Consider the following 5,909-nt stretch of genomic DNA (forward strand, 5'->3'; position numbering starts at 1 on the left):
CCTCTCTAAAGAGGAACAAGTGACTTTCTCAAATCCTCTCATGTCCTGATTCTCCCTGAATATTATCACACCTCTCACCATTGTGATCCAGTGTGGTATAGTAGTTACACTAGGTTTGAATCTACCCTTTAATCACTGGATGATCCTGGACCACTCTCTCTCTCCGCCTAACCTACCTCAAACAGTTGTTGTTATGAGGATAAAATGGAGGAGGGGAAGCTGATGCTGTAAACTACTTTGTTTCCTTGTTTGGGAGAGGGGAAGTGGGGTAGAAATATCTAAATAAATAAATAAAATTCATATCAGGCCTGGTGTACACATGAGGCAGATTCAGAATAAGGTGGGAACAGAATTGCTTGCACCCCTCCAAGCAGTGGTGGGATTCAGCCGGTTCGCACCACTTCGGCAGAACCGGTTGTTAAAATGGTGCTTGTAAACAACCAGTTGTTAAATTATTGGAATCTCACCACCAGAACCATTTGTTAAATTGTTTGAATCCCACCACTGCCTCCAAGACTACATTTTCAAGCATTTTCTAGGCTTCCCAACCTCCAGGCCAGTGCTATACAAGTACGGTTGTGCACATTTGACACATATTTTAAACAATCATTTTTTGTTCATCCAAGCAATTGATATAATGAAATTTGCCACAGTAAGTAATGCATTTTTACAGTCCGGTCAGAACAGACACACATCTAATCATGAATCTAAATATACTTTGTGCTGTCACTTTAAATACTATATCTTTCTGCTTGTTTTCTTTCCTGACAGGAGCCGGTTTCTGCTTATTTCACTCAATGGCTTGTTCAAGGAACTTCCTTGCTTGTAATCTCTGCTGATTTTCCTCTAATTTATGTTTCTCAATGGAGGTCACAGTTGATCTTATTTGCAACGAATGCTTATGATCTTCCATCTTAACGCTTAGTTTGCAATTTCCATACCTTGTTAATATACCTTGTTAATCTTCTCAAGAACCAGTTATGTACATAAGAACATAAGAACATAAGAACAAGCCAGCTGGATCAGACCAGAGTCCATCTAGTCCAGCTCTCTGCTACTCGCAGTGGCCCACCAGGTGCCTTTGGGAGCTCACGTGCAGGATGTGAAAGCAATGGCCTTCTGCGGCTGTTGCTCCCGAGCACCTGGTCTGTTAAGGCATTTGCAATCTCAGATCAAGGAGGATCAAGATTGGTAGCCATAAATCGACTTCTCCTCCATAAATCTGTCCAAGCCCCTTTTAAAGCTATCCAGGTTAGTGGCCATCACCACCTCCTGTGGCAGCATATTCCAAACACCAATCACACGTTGCGTGAAGAAGTGTTTCCTTTTATTAGTCCTAATTCTTCCCCCCAGGATTTTCAGTGTATGCCCCCTGGTTCTAGTATTTTGAGAAAGAGAGAAAAATGTCTCTCTGTCAACATTCTCTACCCCATGCATAATTTTATAGACTTCAATCATATCCCCCCTCAGACGCCTCCTCTCCAAACTAAAGAGTCCCAAACGCTGCAGCCTCTCCTCATAGGGAAGGTGCTCCAGTCCCTCAATCATCCTCGTTGCCCTTCTCTGCACTTTTTCTATTTCCTCAATATCCTTTTTGAGATGTAGGGAGAAAGTAGTCTTCTTAATGCTGTTTGATTGTGCTCCTCCTTTTTTTTCCCCCTTAAACCTCCAGGTAGGGTCTGGAGATCTCCTGGAACCGGAACAGATCTGTAGATCATTTCCCCTGGAGAAAATGTCTGCTTTAGAGGATGGCATCTTTGGTATGATCTCCTCCACAAACTCCACCCTTCCCAGACTCCATCCCAAATCTCCAAAATTTCCCAACCAGCAGTTGGCAGTCTGTGGCCTGTTCCTCTAGGTTACTAATTCCCTGCAATATATATATATATATATTTATATCTGAGAAATTTGCAGGGGGGATGGAAATTCAACACGAATGTATAAATATAGCTTGGTGGAGAGAGAATACAAGCAGAATTCTAAACAGCACACAGATTTCCCCCTCCCCTAGGATCATCAAATAACAACATAAAATCCAGAAATAGATCCTTGCCAATAACTCTGCCCTATTAAACTGGGTCAAAGTGCCCCTGGGTTCCACTTACCCCATGACATCAGCCTAGTGCATTCATTCATGGGAAAAACAGATGGGATTGGTGGGGAGGGCGGACTGATATCACTTTACTCTCACGATGAGTTTCTGTATAAAACACATCAGTAGTTGGAGAGATCTGGCGAAGAGCAAGTTGTGGGAAATAGGTTTGCGGCCCTGGACAGGGCTTGGTGTCTCAGCGTTTGTAATCCATAACCGCCCTCCTGCCTGCTCTTTCCTTCCCTCTCTCTCTCTCCCTCCTCCTCCCCACACCCCAAACCGGACACTGAAAGCTAAAAGTGCATTCTCCAGTCCCCATTAATGTTCTTTTCCTTTCTGGCCCGCCTAACAAGGACAGATATTTTGCATACGGTTTGACGAGGCAAGGCCAAAGGGAGTAGCTTCCAGTGTCTGCCTGCAGTACTTTGTTGCCTACATCCAGGGGCGTAACGAGGCAGCCCTGGGCAAACTGTAGCCCTGGGCAAAACCTGAGTTGGATGCCTCCCCCCATGGGCGGCCACTCCACCACGACCGATTTTCTTTTTGCACCAGGACATTGGTGCCTGCAGGGGGTGCATTTTTAGACATATCAGCACCGAAATTTCAGCATATCATCAGTAGTCTGTCCTTATGCTACTACCCAAGTTTGGTGAGGTTTGGTTCAAGGAGTCCAAAGTTATGGACTCCCAAATGGGGTGCCCCATCCCCCATTGTTTCCAATGGGAGCTAATAGGAGATGGGGGCTACAGTTTTGAGGGTCCATAACTTTGGCCCCCTGAACAAAACTGCACCAAACTTGGGGGGTGCCATCATCTCCAGATGATACCCTGAAATTTTGGTGCTGATACATCCAAAAATGCACCCCCTGCAGAAACATCCTAGAAATTTGCCCAAGAATCTTTGTTCTGCATTGAGTTTTCTGCATTGCTGTCAATGGGGGTTGCAGGCTGTGGGGGGCACATTTCTGAAGACACAGTCTCAAAGCTTTCAGGGTCTCATCAGGAGACTGTCCTTATGCTACCCACCACGTTTGGTGCAGTTTGGTTCAGGGGGGCCAAAGTTATGGACCCTCAAAACTGTAGCCCCCATCTCCTATTAGCTCCCATTGGAAACAATGGGGGATAGGGGCACCCCTTTTGGGAGTCCATAACTTTGGACTCCCTGAACCAAACCTCACCAAACTTGGGGGGTAGCATAAGGACAGTCTCCTGATGATATGCTGAAATTATGGTGCCGCTAGCCTAAAAACTGCGCCCCCTGCAGTCCAAAAATGGAAAACCACTAAAAATACCCAAAAACGAACCCAGCATTTTGATGCCCCCCACGAGGTGATGCCGTGGGCAGCTGCCCACCTTGCCCAATGGACATTACGCCAGTGCCTACATCCGAGCATGAGTGAAAAGGGAAGCTCTGAGAAGCTTTTGTTTGGGCGCCCTGGCTGAAAAAAAATAAAAAGAAAGAAGGGAAACAGACACACTTCAAGATGGCTGGCTGACTTCCCCCCCAACTTATAAAAATGTGCATGGCCCATGACTGCCACCAGCCCACTATTAGGGTTGTCGTTTCCAGGTGGGAAACACCTGGAGATTTGCGGAGTGGAGCCTGAGGTGAGCGGGTTTTGTGGAGGGACTTCAGTGGGATAGAATGCCACAGAATCCACTTTCCAAAGCGGCCATTTTGTCTAGGTGAACTGGTCTTCAGTCACCTGGGAATCATTTGTAATAGCAGGAAATCTGCAGCTATCTCCTGGAGAGTGGCCACCCTACCCATTGTTTTCTTCACACACAAACACACCTCCCTTACCCACATACACCTTTCCAAGGCCTTGGCACAACACCTTCATGTAAAGTTGCCTTCCCCATTGCGACAGAAGAATTTGGAAGGTGGGGATAAGATATTAGACATCACAGCAACATGCGAGGTCACAAAATCAACAGTGGCATCATTGCAGCGGGCCAATGCTCTAGGGTTTCACCCCAAACTCTATGCTTAAACCATAGAATCCTGGATTGTCATCATGATATGATGATGCCACTTCCAAGTTTGTACTGGAAATGAAGTTGTGCGCTGATGACATGCCAAATTCTCCCCCCCCCGCCCCCAATTTCTCCCTAATTTGTCGAAAATGCCACTCAGTCATGAAGCTGAGCCATGTTGGACCTGTCACTCTCCTGCAGCCCAAAATTTCACAGGGTTGTTTGTTTGTATGTATGTATGTATATATGTATGTATGTATGTATGTATGTATGTATGTATGTATGTATGTATGTATGTATGTATGTATGTATGTATGTATGTATGTATGTATGTATGTATGCATGTATGTATGTTTGTTTGTTTGTTTGTTTGTTTGTTTGTTTGTTTGTTTGTTTATACCGCCCCATCCCCGAGGGGCTCCGGGCGGTGTACAACATAAAATCTCATATAGCATAAATATAATTACTAAAATCTTTAAAAACAGCAGTACGAATAATAAGAGGCGTCCAACAAAACCACATTTTAAAATCCTCCCCAAGAGGGAGGGACGGAAAGTCCCATTAGGTGGAAAAAGGCCCAGATGTAAAGAGCCAAAGGAAGGGGGGGGCACCTTCAGCGGCTGGTCTCTCCAAAGGCCCGGCGGAACAACTCCGTCTTACAAGACCTGCAGAACTCACCAAGATCCCGCAGGGCCCATACAGCTGGAGGAAGAGTGTTCCACCAGACCGTGGCCCGCATGGAGGCCAGCCGCATCATTGAGGGGCCAGGGACCACCAGTAAATGGGCCTCAACTGAATGGAGAGGCCGTGCAGGGACATATGGGGTGATGCGGTCTCGAAGATACGAGGGTCCCAGGCCCTCGTATAGAGTTGTAGAGTCGCCAACCTCCAAATGGTGCCTGGAGATCCCCTGGAATTACAACTAACCTCCAGAAATCAGTCTTCCTGGAGAAGTGGTCTGCTTTGGAGCGGGGGCTCTATGATATTATACCCCTTTCCTCCCCAAACCCTCCCAGCCCAGGCCCCAGCTCCAAAGTCTCCTGGAATTTCCTAGTTCGGAGTTGGCAATCCTAGAACTTGTTCGTGAAGACAAAACGGAGGGCAAGAGAACATTCTGTGTGTGCTCCTCTTTGTTTCTTGGAACAAGCACAGGATAAAAATGTGATTGGCAGATGTATGTAAAGTACTTTGAGAATCAGAAGCCCTTCCATAAATGTTAAATAGTATTATGTAGAAGTGGGGGACTGTGGAACACACGGGGGAGGATGAAATCCCATTCCCCTCCCACATTGCTTATCTGACAGTGATGCTCCCCAGGCCCCCTCAGACACACAAAAAGGGCACAGCCCACCGCCTCCCCCCCCCACACACACACAACTGAAGGGTGTGCTCCTGGGACTGCTGAGGCTCCCAGCTTCTCCTTACCACAACCACCTTAAGGAGGGGGCTAGACATGGCAGCTGGGCTGTAGAGGATCTCTGCAGCTGGCGGTTCAAACAGTAAGAACATTGTCTGCATCAGGAAATTCAAATCCCGTGTTTTTTTAAAAAAAATCAGATTTTTCTGCAGACCTAAGTGGCAATAACAGCTGCGTGGGATGAGTGTGTCCCCTGTCTGCAGATTTAAGTATCCTCAAACAGGGGCACGTGTGAGAATTAAACATGTAGATTTTTTTAATATATATTTTATTATGCTGTGAATGTTTTCTTAACCAATCTCTCTCTCTCTCTCTCTCTCTCTCTCTCTCTCTCTCTGAATGGCTGAGATCATTCAGAACAGCTTTAATGACTCACATTTTTTATAAAGGTTTCCTGGATTCCCATAGCTTTGTGCTATATATT

This window comes from Sphaerodactylus townsendi, linkage group LG08 (genome assembly GCF_021028975.2).
Source record: "Sphaerodactylus townsendi isolate TG3544 linkage group LG08, MPM_Stown_v2.3, whole genome shotgun sequence".
NCBI classification, from domain to species: Eukaryota; Metazoa; Chordata; class Lepidosauria; order Squamata; family Sphaerodactylidae; genus Sphaerodactylus; species Sphaerodactylus townsendi.